Below are 18,231 nucleotides of genomic sequence, written 5' to 3' on the forward strand. Positions count from 1 at the left end.
GGCTCTGACTGGGCCACTCAAGGACATTTACTTTTTTGTTCATTAGCCACTCCAGTGTAGCTTTGGCTGTGTGCTTTGGGTCGTTGTCATGCTGAAAGTTGAACTTCCGTCCCAATTTCAGCTTTCTTGCAGAGAGCAGCAGGTTTTCCTCAAGGACTTCTCTGTACTTTGCTCCATTCATTTTCCCTTCTATCCTAGTGCCCCAGTCCCTGCCAGTGAGAAACATCCCCATAACATGATGCTGCCACCACCATGCTTCACAGTAGGGATGGTGTTCTTTGGGTGATGCTGTGCTGGGTTTGCGCCAAACATAACGCTTAGCAATTTAATCCAAAAAGTTCAATTTTAGTTTCCTCAGACCACAAAACTTTTTGCCACATGGCTACAGAATCTCCTGAGTGTTTTTTTGCATACTTCAAACGGGATTCAAGGTGGGCTTTCTTTAGTAATGGCTTCCTTCTTGCCACCCTACCATACAGGCCAGATTTGCGGAATGCTTGGGATATTGTTGTCACATGCACACTTTGACCAGTCTTGGCGATAAAAGCCTGTAGCTCTTGCAGCAAATTTGCCATTGGCCTCTTGGTAGCCTCTCTGATCAGTCTCCTTCTTGCTCAGTCATCCAGTTTGGAGGGAAGGCCTGATCTGATTTTTTTATACCTATCCCTTGATCTGTGCCTTTCAACAACTTTGTCCCAGAGTTCTTTTGAAAACACCTTGGTGCTCATGGTTGAGTCTTTGCTTTGAAATGCACTACCCAGCAGAGGGAACCTACAGGAACTGCAGAATTGATCCTGAAATCATGTGAATCACTACAATTTAACACAGGTGGAAGCCACTTAACTTGGTGTGTGATTTTGAAGGCGATTGGTTACACCTGAGCTAATTTAGGATTGCTATTACAAGGGGATGGACACTTATCCAACCAGGCTATTTCAGTTTTAATTAACTTTCTACACATTTCTAGAATATGTTTTTTACTTGGAAGTTGTGGGGTAGGATGTGTAGATAAATGAAAAAAAACTATTTTAATGCATTTTAATTCCGGGCTATAAGGCAACAAAAGGTGAACATTTTGAAAGGGGTGTAAAATTTCTATAGGCACTGTATGTATGTATCACCTGTGTGTTGTGTATTGTTATTATGTAAAGCATTTTTTCTATTTATATTTGAAATGCAGGATTTAGCTTTAGTGATGATCTTGTCTGGAAAGCCACAATTTCCTAAAAACACACACATTTCCTCACTTTTGGCAAAGAAATCTTGATTGTCGCTGCAAAACTGCAGTTTATATATATATGTATTTTTTTATATGTATATACAAATATATATATATATATTATATTTATATTAAACATAGCATTTAAATCTAAAGAAAAATGTAAATATGGTAAATAGCAAAAAGGTTAGTAACTCTAAAATTGAAAGAAAAAACATACTTACAAGTTTGTCTTGAAATGCTTCTAAACAGTAAACTTCACTTTTTTTTTAAACATCCCAACAAGTACTGTACACGCTTGAACGCAAAGTATACTCAGAAATAATGTTCTAAATTACACAACATGATTTTTTGTAATCCACTAATACCTTAGCAACTATGGTGCGTTTTTTGTTTTGTTTTGTTTTGTTTTTAAACTTTTACTAGATTGTTGAATTTAAATGTCAGGCTCATGCCATAAGAAAGCAGCATCACTTATTTGCTAGTTTACAAAAAAATGTGAATAATACCTTAAAATTTAAAAGACTAATCTGTGCATTGCCAGAGGCTCTCTTGGCAGCCATTTCTGGGTTTCTTTGTAACCAATAGAAGATCAACTTTTCCGACAGCTAGACAATCAGAAGTGATAGTGTGAGACGTAAACACTTTTAAAAATGTTTGTGTGGTGCTAGACTTCCGCAATTCAATTTTCAGAAACTTGCGTGGCTCTAAAAACATACCCGTGTTTTCTAGCAACAGAATAAACATAGGAAAAATAAATACATAAAAACTACTTGTTCGACGGGCAAAGTATAACAGTAAAACTTTGTCCCTCACACAAATCTCGCTGTCCAGGGTGTCGGTCGATACGAATTGCACACCCCTGGTTCTCCAACCAGGGATGTCACAAGAGTGATTTCCAGCAGGCAGATTACAGTTTGATAGGCCGCGGAATTTAAACAGCTCGTTTCACATATACCGGCGATCAAAAACAATCAAAACAAACCAGAGATTCCATTGCTTTCCCATCTATTTTATCATTTACAAACAATCTGAAAAGTGTTTCCTATCCCCTTTAAGATTAGTGATAGTATGGTCCAGACCTTTTTCCAGGATGCTGTATTACTCTGGGTTGATATGTAGGTTTCAAAACTGAAGGCCACAATCTCTTGGTCAATGCCTAGACCTTTTTTAGTTTAAATCAGTTCAAATATATTGTATTGCTGCTTTAAACCAGGGATATTTTTTCCCCAAAGTCCAGACTGCTTCATGTTTTTCAGAAAGGAAACAAAAGAATGGGGGTGCTTAGCAACAGACCAAATATCTGAAAGTCGGCTTCTCTCTTCAATCATTTAGAAGGTGCGAGCCACCATTACATTGTAGATAATCACATTCATCGCAATCCTCTGCTAAATCTACACCACTTGCATGACATATTAATCTCCATGGATTAGCAAGCCTCAAAACACCTTCCAGCACCCTGAGCCTATGCCAGGTTGTCAAGGTGCACTCCGACATTAGGTGCATGTCCTAACAAAGGGGTTTGGCAGCTTTGCCCAGGTTTAATGACTTAATTATCAGTCTTAAATTTAACACTAGAACTACCGGAGCAGTCTTTTCGACCGATGGAGGTTTTTAAATGAATTTTCTCCACTGATTTGGCAGCTAGGCGCCTGTGCTTTTTTGACTTTTCCTAAATATATGTATTAAACATCAGTAGACCCAGGGCTATGGAGAGATACTATGTTATTAAATCAGAACAATGTAACAAAGGTCAGCACTCATAAGAAAAACAAATTGATTTCAGAAGTCATTTTCATTATTTATTCTTCATTTCACAGCCTCATTTTTTCAAGGACAAACAGATTAAAGTTCTAATCCACAAAGAAAAATCACAAACATGTTTCAGCAAAAAAGCCTTCATCGGTGTGTATACACAGCTTCAATACCTCGGTTTTAACACACAGAGGTTAACAGGTAATTACAATTAAGTAAAATGTTAGTTCAATGGGTACACAACACAAATTACCAATTGATTTGCCACACCTGGTATATCTCAGATATTTGTTCATCAATTTTCACTTAAGTTATAAAACAGTTATCTCAGTGTAATTTACATACAAAATGAAACATTCCTCATTTGAGTTACAGACATCGATTAATTATTCAGCATTGATCCTTCAAATACCCCATAAACCTAAGTTATATAGATAAACTAATAAACCAATTTCCTAACTCATTATTTTAATTATTAATCAAGCTTAAATAAAAGCGATCATTCTTAAAACAAAAATTTGATATAGTTCATAAAAAAGGTACCAAATCTAATTCTTCATTTAATCCATTGGGTACCACAGTATTTAAATTAAAAATTCGATTCACTCTGTAGTAATTTATTATTAAGATTACCACCCCTCTTATTTTGACTTACTTTTTCTATTCCAATACACCTTAAAGTATCAATGTCATGGTTTTCTTCCAAAAAATGTTTCGCAACTGGTGATGTTATATCTTGTCTCTGAACGGAGCTTCTATGTTCATTAAGTCTAATACCCCTTTCCACATGGACAAGTCAGCAGAAACTACATGTGAGGTGTTACATGTTATACAAGATTTGATCTTTCGTATTTTACCAGTTGTATGACTGTGGTAGGGTGTGGGAAGACACGAGCCAGACACCAAGTTCAAATATGAAATGCCGGCACAGGCGCCCAGATTTATTAGGGTGAGCTTGGTTGGCAGGTGTTTTCATTATATTTCAGGCACTCTAGCAACAATGGTATTGTGCCCCATCTTCATACAACACACACAGATGTGTAATCCAAAGTAACAATAAGTGAAAAGGCGAAAGAAAAAAGGAAAACAAAATACTTTAAGGAAAAAACTACAAAATAAAGTGTGCAGGTTTTTACTGCGGCTCGTTGCTCCCTCACTGTTCTGTACCCACTCATACACTGCGGGACAGCTCAGTCCCGCTAAACTTGCTAACTAAAAAATAGTAGGACAGTAAATAAACCGTGTGGCATGCTTGCACCCCGGGTCTGTAAGCCTTGCGCTGAATTGCCACTCCGTCTCTCCGAGTCGCTGCTCCAGAGCCTCTGCTTTTCCAGGATACAAAACAGTGCCTTTTTATTAATTCATTCACCCTGTGTAGTCCCTCCCCCCAGCCAATGACAGAACATCAGCCGATTTCCTCACAGCTGAGCCCCGTCAACAAAACATTGCCTGACAGCGTGGGAATACACGGAGAATACGAACCCCCTACAGGCTCCCGCATGCACCTGACGGTCAGTCCAAATCCCTCCCCGTTCACAAGGACAATTAAAAAAAACAGACTTTATAAGATTCTTACAAGAAACACAGTTGTAACATGGAAAGCATCCCATTATAAACGCTCTTTCACTCTTTGATTTATGTGCATCTGCTTTCACCAACATAGTTCTATTTCGTGGTCGCAGCTCCCTCCCCTTTCACTGTTGGAATATGTGCTAGTCATATGCCGAATCACTGAGCTTTAAATACCAACGCTGCTAAAGGCCACGCCCCCATAGCGACGCACTTCCCTTATAAGTAGCGACGTCTTGGGGAGCTCTTCCTCTTTTCGCTTTTTCATAGCGGTCGTCTCAAAATCTGAGCTGTGTGTACTGTTGCTAGTCCAGACTGTTTTTCAGTGCTAGGAAGCTGGTATTTTTGTAGCACCCCTTCCACGGATTCCCAGTACAAGGCAATTAAAAAAAAAAAAAAAAAACACGGCAGTTTGAGTTTCTGTTGTTTACAGTTCTCAGGCGCCATCTTGCCTGTGTTCCAAGGTAAGTATCCCTTTCCCCCTGCTCCCTCTAGATTAGTTCTAATCAGGGTGGTTGAGTTCAGGTAGAGCGTGTGCTGCACTTCTAAATGCAGCGTGTGTATCAGGCTACAGATGTGCTTGCACGTTTTAGCTATGGTTCACTACCCCCTCCCTGCTCCTGCTTGATTAAGTTCTGGTCGCTGGATCTGAGTTCAGGGAGGGTTAGGATACTGCACAAGCCTACCTGCTCCTTCTTGATTAGTTATACTAATCACTGAGGTAGAGTACAGGGAAGTGTCCTCCTGCTCCTTCTCAGTTAGCTGGCCGCTGAGCTTGAGTTCAGGAAAGGTGCATTAATAATAATATATATTAAAAAAAACCCTCTTGCTCACTGCGGTTGAGTTCAAAAAGGGTACTACAAGTCCTGCTCTTTCGTGTTTATCACTGAAATTGAGTACAGGAGGGCTCCCTCCTGCTCCTCTGGGTTAGTTTGTAACCGTGGCGGTTGAGTTCAGGAAAGCTTAAAAACACTGGAAAAAGCCCTCCTGCTCCTTTTTCGGTAAACCAAGGCAGTTGAGTTCAGAGAGGGCGTGGACAGTGTTTTGGAGTATTAGGGAAGCTCTACATCACCCCCTCCCCCCCCCCCCCCCCCCCCCCGTTCAGGAGGGTTAGGGTACTGCAGCTTGTCATAAATATGGCTACAGTAACAGCAGGGTTTTATCCCTGCTCATCCTGTAGGAGGAAGATTTCTTGCAAGGACCTGCATGTCCAGTGCATGTACTGTTCCAGTGCATGTACTCTTACAGATCCTGACTCATGCTGAATATGTGGGGTCTTCCAGAACTGGACACTCCATCAGAGATTGCGGCTGCTTACAGGAGTGCCTGCCACTGGCGTAGGCACGTCCGCCGCAGCCACTTTAGTGGCCTTTCATGGTGCAGCCACGATCTGGGATACTCAGCTCCCTTCCTCCACCCCGCCTCGTCCTGGGAGAAAGCAGCAGCGTGTTGAGGACACAGAACTGTCGGCCCTCGCGGTGCTCCAGAATCAGATGAGTGAGGTACTGGAGTTCATTGCCTCCCAGAAAAGGGAGCAGGCCCCTCTTTCCCCGCAGGTGGGGTCGGAGCCAATAATTAAAATGGCTCCCCTGCCGGGCTCAACCCAGTGGGATTGTTCAGATGCGCTCTCGGTAGCTGCATCTGACTCCTTGGATTCCATTTAGGGATGACTCCATGGACTCCTTGGATTTTCTACAGGGAAAGAATCACTGGAAGTGATGGACGGGGGTTCCTCGGAACCAACCTCATTGACCTTCCAAGGGGTCATTGGACCAGGCGTCGATGGATACCCGTGGCAGACAACCCCCTCCAAGGAAGCGAGGTCATCGCAGTCGGAAACCTCATTCCCAAGCAAAGGAGGAGGGGAAGAGCAGTAAACGCGCTTCCCCTGAGCCAGGCTCCTGACGGTCTGTGGCCGATAGCCCAGCACCCCTTCCTGCAGTACCATCTGTCGGCCTGGAGGCAATGTACCACCGACAATTGGGTACAAGCTACAGTACAGGCAGGGTACGCACACCAATTCAAAGGAGGCACCCCCCCCCCCCTTTTCCGGGGTTTTAGTCATGACAGTGACAGACCCGAGTCAAGTGCTAGCTCTAAAACAGGAAGTGGTGGCTTTGCTGGCAAAGCGGGCTATTTGCCGAGTGGAACCAGATGTCCAGTTGGACGGGTTCTACTTGAAGTATTTTCTGATCCCCAAGAAGGGCGGAGGCCTTTGTCCTATCCTGGACTTACGGGACCTCAATCGCTTCTTGAAGAAGAAACGATTTTGGATGCTCACGCATCGGCAGATTCTCCAGTCCATCCGGCGAGACGACTGGTTTTCAACAGTGGACATTAAGGGATGCGTATTTCCAAGTACCCATCAGGCCCGGTCACAGGAAATACCTTCGCTTTGCATTCCAGAGCGAAGTGTACAAATTCTGTGTTCTGCCGTTTGGTCTCTCCTTGGCGGCGTGCACTTTCACCAAGTGCACAGATGCCCTCCAGGGTCCCCTGCGGCTGCGGGGGATCAGGATCCTAAACTGTCTGGACGACTGGTTGATTTTGTCCCAATCACAGGAGAGCGCCATCGCCAACACATTGGCAGTGGTGGAGCACATAATGAGGTTGGGCCTCTCACTCAACGAGACGAAGAGTCACCTCATTCCCGAACAAGGGAAAAAAAAATTTTGGGCTCCGATTGGATTCCCGCACCATGAGGGGGTACCTGTCGGAAGAGTCACGGCCCTCTGAGCATGTGTGTTCCGCTTTCAGCTAGGGACATCAGTGCCATTGATGCTGTGTTAGACATTGCTGGGCCTAATGGCAGCGGCTACAGTCGCCCTTCCCCTTGGTCTCCTTCGCATGTGCCCCCTCCAGACCTGGCTGAATTCTTTCAGCCTGCACCCCGAGAGTGACAGATACCGTCAGCTGAAGGTGTCCCGCAGGTGTCGGTCTGCCCTCCGCTGGTGGGACTCCCCTCTCCATCGTCGGGAGGGAGTGAGCATGGGTGCCATCCACAGGCGAATGGTCATCACCACGGATGCCTCAGCCACAGGCACGGGAGCGGTGTGGTGTGGCAGAGGAGTCCAGGGCCGTTGGACCTCCGCAAACATCAACACGCTGGAGCTCCGAGCTGTGTTCCTCGCCCTTCTACACTTCCTCCCGGTGCTACGTCGCAGGCATGTCCTTGTCCATTCAGACAACAGGACAGTCGTGGCGTATGTCAATCACCAGGGTGGACTTTGCTCAAGACAGCTGTGCCGGATGGCTACCTCATTACTTCTCTGGGCTCAGAGGAAGTTTCTATCTTTACGAGCAGCCCATCTTCCAGGAGTGCAGAACTCGGCGGCGGATTTGCTGTCCAGAACAGTTCCGCCCCCAGGAGAATGGCACCTCCATCCTCAGGTGGTCGAGGGCATATGGGCAAGGTTCAGCAGGGCACAGATCGATCTCTTCGCCTCGGCAGAGACAACCCACTGCCCGCTGTGGTTCTCAGCGGAATTCTATGCGAAAAGAGGAAGAGCTCCCCGAGGCGTCGCTACTTATAGGGGAAGTGCGTCGCCGTGGGGGTGTGGCCTTTGGTAGCTTTGGTATTGAAAGCTCAGTGATATGGCATATGACTAGCGCATATTCCAACAGTGAAAGGGGAGGGAGCTGCTCCCACACATACCTAAGTAACCTAACATTTTAAGGTTAGGTGCTCTTTTCAAAGTAGAAAGAGGGGGAGTTTTAAAAACTGAACCCAAAGACCTGTCAGAAGACAAAATATGCCAATGTTTAGTCACTATTGATTTGATCTTATTACCAAGAGGCTTGAATGCTAATGCATAATTAACTAAAAATTGTTTTTGTTGTCTTGATTTTTTTAACAAATAAACTGTCACGCTTGACACTTTTGACTTTATAAAACACATCCTTCAGCCATTTTTCTCTATGTCCCTGTGACCGAAAACAGTCCAACAGGTGTCTAGACTTCTTCTTTCCCCGTTTTGAGGAGGTTAAGGAGGCCACTGATCCAGAGGACTCTAGTGAATTGGAAGACTCCGCTCCCGACATTGAATGAATTTACAGAAAAAATTGTTACATTGTTACAAATTGTTCCACTTCACTGGAGTCCTCTGGAACAATGGCCTCCTCAGCCTCCTTTTTTAGCCCCGACACGAAGTTCACATCGGATTTTTCACCAAGTCTAGTTTTTAATTGACAAGTGGTTTTACCCACATACCCCTTCAGTAGATAAGTCAGTAGATAAACCACTAATTTGTTTTTTCTATGAGTGTGGACCTTTGTTACATTGTTTTGATTTGATATTCATTTTAGGGTTGACGCACCGATGAGTTCAAAGAGTAATTTGGAAATTGAGCGCATTGGTATCTGTTATATAAAAGATATGTTATACCTACAACTACCGGATCTGTCATTTTGACCGTCATAGTAAAAACGGTGGGTTTGGCTTAGTGCGCGTGATCGAGCTGCTGAACTTGAAATCTTCGTGTTTATTTTGAATAGCTACAGAACTGGCAGAAGGCACAGGTGTCGTTGTCCATCAAATTACGAAAGTATGAAGGTCACTCTTGAAATCAGGACTTAAAGGGTGTGTTGCAGTAAGAATACCTCTGTTAAGAAAGGGGAACAAGATTAAAAGGCTAAAATATGCACAAGAACACAGAAATTGGATGATGGAACAATGGTCAAAGGTGCTTTGGATTGTTAGACCTGCCAACCTTGACATTTTTTTTTGAGTAGCACTCGGGGGGTCCGGGGGGCTTCCCCCCAGGATTGTTTTAGGGTATAAAACAGCTAGATGCTACACTCTGGTGAGTTCGTATGAATTTTTCGTATGAATTTTTCAATAAAAAAATAATGAGATTAGCTATGATTGTTTCAGTTTAAATTTAATTTTCTTTACCTTAGTATAGATGAAACCTTTTTAATTTATACCAACTGAAAATTATTTCAAGTACAGAAAATAGCCATTTTTTGTAGTATATTTGTATTTTATTTACTGATAACAAATTGAAATGAATAAGCTTCTAAAACAGAGAAACAAAGCACTTTCAAAAAAGGAAAAAAAAAACTTGTAAATAGTCACTGAGTCAGCACCAAATGTAATAGCTGTCCACAAAGTGAGTTGTTTGGAACAGAAAGGAATCCAACAGGTCAAACTGCACTTTCAGATCTTGAATGTTTAGCTTCATAGGTGGCTGACTTGGCTTTCCTGAGCAAGGTGTTGCAAAATAAAAACCCACGTTGATTTAAATGCAGTGTGTGTAACACATATCAAATAGGCTACTAAATAGTTTTAAAATTATTTTAATAAAACACAACAGTTTCCAAATGGTTCAACTTGTATTGCCACATTACAGTAACGTAAAACTGTATTTACTAAAGCATATTGTTCAACAACGTCTTGCACACCTGACAGTTGTAAAGTTACAAAAAATATATATTTCTGTGCACCATTTTTTTTTTTCTCTCAGTATGATCTTTAGAACACATCTCATACAAAGCAACAACGCACAAGTCTACAACAGTTTGCCATTACTATATATTACTGGTTTACTGCAACTGTGCTGTTGCATACGGGGGTATGTTTGCATTCAGCAGCTGCATGACGTGTTGAGTGCGTGCGCCACCAGTAACTCAGAGAGTTGAGAGCTGAGACAGGGTTCATCAAACATGTTCTTGTTATTTAATACAAAAGTTACGTTCAATACCAGATTCGTGTCTTATTTAAGAAGAACCGCACACATTGGATGGATATATTCAAATGGATGTGCGTCTGGGCGGACATAGGATTCGGATTCGGTTCACCGAATCCTAAGTATTCGGCCGAATCCGAACCCTCCTCAAAAAGTAGGTATTCGGGCCAATCCGAAACCGAATCCTGGATTCGGTGCATCAGTTATGTTGGGTACTATCGAATTATATAGTTCTTCACCCAGCATGACATCTGAATATTCATTGACAACAGCGTATCCAACACAAACCTTCAATTAGTTTTTAATACTTACTGTAGTTTGGTTTAAAGTGGTTGAAATACACAGCAGAGAAAGCACAGCTTGCAATTGTCTTTCAATTCGAGGAATGACACAGGTACAGTTTCTGGGGTGGAAGAGCATGCATAATTTTTCTTCTTCTTCTTCTGGTAAATCTATAGGGCGCATTCCATCTATTATTTTAGATGATTAGCGCCCTCTATCTGTAGTCCTTTGTCTGTCTTTGTTTTATTTATTATAACTTCCCTTCTTTTCCTGTTTCCTTTATATATTTCGTCAGTATCTTTTCTCTATTCAGTCTCCCTTCCACTTTCCCTTTTCCCAGCAAGTTCTTTATATTGACCTCATATACCTCCATTTCTCTCAGCCTCCTCTCCATTTTCCTTCTCTGCTCCTCATATTTCTCACACTTTAATAAATAATGTTCTACTGTTTCAGCTACTTTACATTTTTCACACTTTCCATCTTCATGTTTCCCCAGTCTTAATAGATGTTCATTTAAAGAACTATGGCCAATCCTTAACCTAAACAAAGCTCTTTTATGCTTTCATCCCATCCCTCCTGCCATTCTTTTACTATCATTTTTTTCACACAGCCTCCCATTTCCTGCGTTCCCAGAGGAATCACCATATCAATTTCCTCTCTTTTTAACCCACTTTTTGCTGCCAGATCTACCATCTCATTGCCCAGAATGCCAGTGACCAGGAATCCAAACTAAAATCACTTCGATCCCCATTATTGTACATTCCTTATATTGTTGCATTATTTCAAACATGATATCTCTTCTATTATTAAACTCCCCTTTTAAATGCAATAAGTAAACTTAATGAATCTGAAAATATGACTGCTTTTTTAGGCTTTATTTCAGCTATTTTAACTATTGCAAATAGTATAGCTACCATTTCTGCAACATATACTGATACATGGTCTGATATCCTTGCTATTTTACAGATATCTAATTCTGGGATATAATATGCCATTGCCACTCTTCCTGTTTTTGGATCCTTGGATCCATCTGTATATATACATAGTGTCTCCATACTCTTCTCCTCTACAAAAGCTTGACTCTTTCTTTTCAATTCCATTTTTTCCCCTCCTTTCTTCACTTGCTCACTCAATTCTATACAACAGTTTGGTTTTTCCATCAACCATCCCGGTAACACATTTATATTAACATTCTTTACCAACTTCAGATTTTCCATTCCCAATTCCTTTATCCATTTTTGCATCCAATACCCTGACGTGCCTCCATTTGTTTCCCACCTCTCCTTTTATAATGATTAATCCACCTATCTTCCATGCTTTTCCGAGGAGGAAATTCTGTATGCAGAGAGTTAGCCTTTATCCAATATTTTATACTTAGCCACTTTCTCCTTAGTTCCAATTGCATCTCATTTATTAAAACCTGCATAGCATTTATTGGAGCAGATATCATAGCTCCTATAAGCCTTATTCATGCAGCGGCCATGTTTGGTTGAAAACGAGGCTTGGTGTGCGAGCAACTGTCATGGCCACTGCAGCTACTGATGTGGACGAAATCTTTAATATGTGTTCTTCAGATAAGTTGAAGAAATTGATAATTGGGCAGATAATAATGCGAAGATTCCAAAAAACATACAGCAGAAAGGGTACAGCAATTGGATTGAGGGTTATATTCATGGAGTAGAAGGTAAATGTACAAGCGTATTTGTGATCGGAAAGTGAATAAGCTACTAGCCTAAACTAGATTCGTAAAATATGTTTAGATCTCGCAGTTTTAGTTAGAGAATGTTTACTTTAATTAATATTGATGTTGATATTAAGCCTCTGTATTGTTTCACGTTTACTGGTTTGGTATAAGCATGTGTTAATTGTTTTCTAAATACAGTTAAGAGGCAGGAGAATGGATGTAGAGTTAGGGCTAAGGTGTTCAGGTCAATGAAAAAGAATGAGTCAGCTTACAGGGTTCGGGTAACACCATATCCGAAAACCTAGGCGTGGTTTATTTCTCCAAGCTTAGTTCTGTTAAGTTATTAATCCCATTATTGGGTCAATTGCAATGAACTTGCAGAGTTAGTACGGTGCTGCGTACTAAGTTGCGTACTAGCTAGTAGGGTACTATCTCGGGATCATCCCCAGCTGCGTACTAAGTTAGTACCAATTGCATCGAAAAAACAAGTGGAACAAAGTTGGAGACTAGCTGATCCCCAGCTTTAGAACGGTACTAAGGATCAAGCATTGTTGTTGTTACCAAACAGGAACTGAAGGGGGCTCTAAATCATTCTTTCATTCATTATCAGAACCGCTTTATCCTTTTACAGGGAGCCAATCACGGCGCAAGGCGGGATGGCTCTGAATCAGAACAGCTGAAATATTTGTAACAGTAATGTATGTATGTTACGATATTATGAGTTAATAATCATTTTTACAATGTTACAAATAGGCCGACATTTATACATAAATATTAATTTGTCTCTGACATATATTTATATGTGTGCACGTAATATATATATATATATATTTTTTTATTTAAGATATATATACATGGTAAAATACTCCATATCAGGGCACACGGACTGCCTATAAAATACTCAACCAAGTGCAATGCCATGAAATAAACTAGCAAAGCTGGTTTTTGACACTCAACACACACAGGCTGTTTCGACACCGTTCTCATTGGACTGCAAAAAGTACAAAACAGGGAAGGGGTGGTATTCCGAAGAAGTATCATAGATAATCACTTCTAAAAACACCCTGAGAAGAGCACTGTTTATTTTATTTTTCAATGTGCCCCAAGGTCCTACTACATAAAGTAACACTTAACACATTGTACCCACGGTGTCCCTACTCCTCAATATCCCTGCTCGCCCCTAAGAACCACCAGTGTCGAGTCCCCTCAAATTAAAGGGAATGAAAACTTGCTGCCCACCCCCCAAAAATACGTCTCTCAAATGTGAATCCTACTATCACATACTACAGGCTCTACATGCATGACTGTAATGCTGCCGACACCTTCCTTCACTATAGTTGTTAACAGTATTGTAGTCGTAATGTAATTTTATTTTACTATTACAATATCCGTACAGACAGCAGATGCTTCAAATATAGTGACAACATATATATATGTGTGTGTGTGTGTGTGTGTGTGTGTGTGTGTGTGTGTTTTATATGCACACATTATTATTTCAGCAAAAATAAACTGCCAGTAAATTCTGGGACTTTCATGTCTTCCATTATTCCACTTAGCACGATACTAAAATTCTTAGTCCATAGCAAGAGTTAGACTAAGTTAGTCCCGTACTTAGTATCCTCTAGAGGGCAGCAGCAGTTATTTTGGGTTCGTTGCAATTGAGACCTTTTTTAGTACGCAGCTGTGGACTATCTTCAGCCGCCAACTTCGTTGCAATTGGTATTTAACTTGCGTACTAGTTTAGTACGGAGCTGCGTACTAACCACGGGATCATCCCCAGTTAGTACGCTGCTTTCAGTTAGTTACAATTGACCCATTAAGATTCTGTTCAGTTGTATACTAATCCGCTGTTTCATTAGCACATTCAATGTTTTGTGTGTAGAACAAGTGTACGTATAATAATAAGACGGTAAGTAAAGACATTTTAAAAACAAGAATCAAACGTCCCTCTTTCTATTATTCCTGTACAGTTTATTTGGAGTTAATGTAACGTTAAGGATCTCCTTTCTGACCAGGTATTGTGTAACAAGCATATTTTTTTGTTAACTCGCGTTTCTAAACGTTTTTGTAATTTTGTTCAGTTGTGCTTAATAAAGACTCTTTTAGTACACTCAGTGTGTCATATACGTTTTTTTTTTAAACACAAACAAGACACATTCCCTTTAGTATCCATGCATAATCTGAAGCTTCTGCATCTTACTTATCTATTGATTAGGACTGATTGGAAATGCTCAATTGGTTCCCGGACAGTATAACTTAAATGTAATCAAATTTGTGACTGTAATGAAGAATATGTACATTCACACAGAAATGAAAGTTGAGATTTCTCTTCAGAAATTATATATATATATATATATATATATATATATATATATATATATATATATATATATATATAATTAAATAATACATGTACATAATTTGGAGTTTTAACATCTAAAAAGGGCAATGTGCACTGGGTTATTTCTTAAATCAGTACCACAAAATGGAATCCAACAGTGCAACGCCATAACTTCTCTCCACTGCAGTTGGAGACATCAGCGACCGGAAGCTATACACACCCTTATTGCTGTAGCTTGCAAATTTATCCAATTTTTCCATCTTACTTTTACAATTTCCCACTAGAATCTGACTTCCATAATCTATTACACACCTAATTAACAATCTGTATAGCATCATCATACTAGTTTTATTTGCTCCCCACCTGAAATACTTATATTTATCCTTCCTTTACATTTATGCGTAATTTTAACAAGGATGCAGTTTCGACTGAGAGACTGCTGTGATTGGCTACAACCTGAGGGGCTACACCTGCTGTGATTGAGCGCAGTTTTGAAGCTGGGATGGAGAGTAGACAGAGCATTAACAAGACAGACAATTTAGAGCAGTGGTTTTCAAACTGGGGTACACGAGAAAAATCCTGTAATTATATTTCTCTACGTTTTTGTTGTTTCATAAGTTTAATGCACACAGGAAGGCGTAGGAATAAAAACCGCCTATCTACAGAAGAAAGATACGTAGTTTGCGTCGCTTGCGTTGTGCAGTAGTTCACGAGGTTTCTTTCCTCTTCTCACCAACTGAGTGTCCCGGTTTTTCATTCTTGCTATCTGGTCAGCCTAAATGGCAGAAAAACTCATTTCTGCGACATTGTAGTACTTTGTGACTTAGCAATCGAATTAACAACGTTAAATCTCCTTTAAAATAAAACCACAGCCGTACTGGTGTACGTTTCTTTTCTGTTGGACGAGGTTAAAGGCCATTGCACACTGGATCCGTTCCGTCATTTAGAACCCATCATCCGAAAAAGTCGTGAGTTAATCCATTGCGCACTAGATGCGTTAATATCGTACTTCAGAGCGCTGGTGTGCAATGGAGGCTTTGTAGTAAATATACAGTATTTTAATAAAACAAAAATATATACAATTCTGTACTTACATAACTTTGAACACAATAAATGTTAAATGTAGTATAAACTTAATAATCAGCAAACGCTGATGGAAAACGTTTGCTAATTATTATCTACTAGACTACAGTAATGTTGTTACGCAATACAAACCCATATGATATTACACAACACGGCTGTCATAGCATCGGGAACAATATGACCAATATTTAATTTTTCAAACACTCGCTCCTGTAATTTTTATATATATATATATATATATATATATATATATATATATATGAAAAGTTGAGAAGCTAGCAATGAGCTACCGAAAATACTTTCCATCACTTTTCATGTACTGCCCCTATTTTCTGACTGTTAAGCCCTGACCGCTCTTGGTTGCCCTGTCACGCTTCTTTCTCTGATGTGTCTCCAGATTTTGCCATTGTTTCTTTACTTCCTCGACTACAATTGAAATACAAAGTACATGCTTGTAATAACCTATACTGCACAAAATCCGCGTGTTTATGTATGCTATGTATGCAGGAACTGAAATCGACGTGACAACTGGTAGATGGCGTTTTCAATTTTTTTTTTTAAAGAATGTTGTCCCATAATAATAACATGTGTTAATTCAGTTCAACATTTATAAAATAAACTAAGTGAAAATTAGTATAACAACTGATCTTGTTTTTCCCCTTCCAAAAATGACAAACACTGTCCTAACAGATTTGATGATAAATAGCATTTGCTCCAAACAGGCACTGCCTCCCGGAGCAAGATCTCTCGATGTGCTGAAAATAATTGTGAAAGCGCATAATACAAAGACACTGCACATCTGTTTTACTATAGGATATAATACAAAGCCTTCCGTTCTTTATTTTATTGCATGCAAGTGTTGTTTTTTATTTGTGACTTATTTTGTCCGATTTTTTTATTATTATTTTTGAAATGTTATGCATAACACGGTGGTTTTGTGCTTTATTGTTTATAGGTATAATTCGCAATATATTTTGGTAGGCTCCAGTTTTTGGGATGTTTTTTGGTGCTTTGATAGTAAGTTATTTTTTTATTTTTATGTACTTCTAGGGTTTTTTTAATTTTTATTATGATTTACTAAAAGCGTTTATTTTCGGAAATTAAAAAGAAACAACACTCAAATACAGTATTCTACAGTTAACTTTCGGTTTCTATAAAATAAAATAAAAATCATTTAGAATATCACTTGAGCAGCGCATAAACCTTCAACATATTAGGTTTAATGTTAGACTAATACATATAATATAACTTAATGGTAGATGTCTTGTGCACCTTTAAGATTCAGGTAATGCAGAAGTGCAGTCTTCAGCGCGGCAGCAGATGGTGATTGAATCAGTGTTAAAATCTCGCTGTCGAGAAGCAAGATGCGAGAAAGCTGGCTGCCCTTCACGTCACCCCAACATTTGTGATGTTTTATTATGTTTAGAAAGCCATTAGGTATTGTTGTAATGAGTGCTGTTGAGACGGGTGATTTTGTTTGTTTTTAACCTTTGTACACATTTTGCTCTTTTTACGTTTTAAGCCAATGTTATTTAAAATGAATGATTAAAACATCGAATTTTAACCTCCTTGTGCTCCGTCTTTCGGGTGGGACGTAATTGTAAGTGACTCTGCAGCTTATGCATAATTCACACACCCTAGTCTCTGTAAATTGCCTTGGATAAAGGCGTCTGCTAAATAAAACTGTCATGCTCTGACCCTCTTTAAACATGTTAGTTATTGAAAATTTTGGAGAAGATTCTATCTGGCTTGGCATGCAGCAATAATATTTCTTCAATTTATTGTTATTAGTGTTTAGGCTATATTGTGGTCATTTTGAGGACTTGAAAGAACTGAGTGCCTTTGCTATTGTATTGTGCTTGACTGTGTGTGTCAAAGGATAACAGTGTGCTATCCTGAGATGTCCTGCAGTGTGTTGATGCCATGCTTTCTATTTTATTATTATTATTATTATTTATTTCTTAGCAGACGCCCTTATCCAGGGCAACTTACAATTGTTACAAGATACCACATTATACATTATTTCACATTATATAGCTATTGCATTATTTTACAAACAATTACCCATTTATACAGTTGGGTTTTTACTGGAGCAATCTAGGTAAAGTACCTTGCTCAAGGGTACAACAGCAGTGTCTCCCACTGGGGATTGAACCCACAACACTCCGGTCAAGAGTCCAAGAAACCATTTGTGGACTAAACGACTTCCGTGTCAGTTTGCGCAGTCCTTCCCGTCCGCGGCGAGCACAATAGAATTCTATGCCGAACCCGACCTTGTATAAAAGCCCAACGGTTGTGTCAGCAAGGCGTGGTATATATATCATGGGAACCGCACGGCCCGTTGTGGTTTATACCTACATATATTACATGCTGAGTGAGACTTGCGTGGTGATTTCTCAGATGGCTTTCGAATAGTGTTACTGCTGCTGCTTGCCTCAGAGTTTTTCCTTGTTCTGTTCTCTGACTAAATAAATACCACAGTATATTTGCCAGTTTTTCTGTAATTCTTAGTGACAGAGATGAAAAGAAAACAGATTATTGAGTGATTTAAATGCTGTTTCAGTTGTATGTTGACATTTTTGTGGACGAAATGTCTTTGTTCTCCAGTTTT

The 18,231-nt window shown here is 40.1% G+C and overlaps 1 protein-coding gene across 3 annotated transcripts in view; it reads right to left on the reverse strand.

Moving 5' to 3' along the window:
* LOC117400245 (leukocyte elastase inhibitor-like) overlaps window positions 1–18,231 on the reverse strand; it is a 43,770-nt gene that overhangs the window by 20,364 nt on the left and 5,175 nt on the right. Inside the window, exon 1 of one of the 3 annotated variants that reach the window (XM_059022629.1) lies at window positions 10,543–10,631. The exons of 1 other annotated variant lie outside the window; for it this stretch is intronic. The gene's annotated coding sequence lies outside the window, so the exon portion shown is untranslated. Of the gene's footprint in view, window positions 1–1,443; window positions 1,461–10,542; window positions 10,632–18,231 lie in introns of those variants that run through there. One more of the 3 variants, XM_059022632.1, reaches the window with a different exon arrangement.

The sequence above is a fragment of the Acipenser ruthenus genome, chromosome 4 (genome assembly GCF_902713425.1).
Source record: "Acipenser ruthenus chromosome 4, fAciRut3.2 maternal haplotype, whole genome shotgun sequence".
Taxonomy (NCBI): domain Eukaryota; kingdom Metazoa; phylum Chordata; class Actinopteri; order Acipenseriformes; family Acipenseridae; genus Acipenser; species Acipenser ruthenus.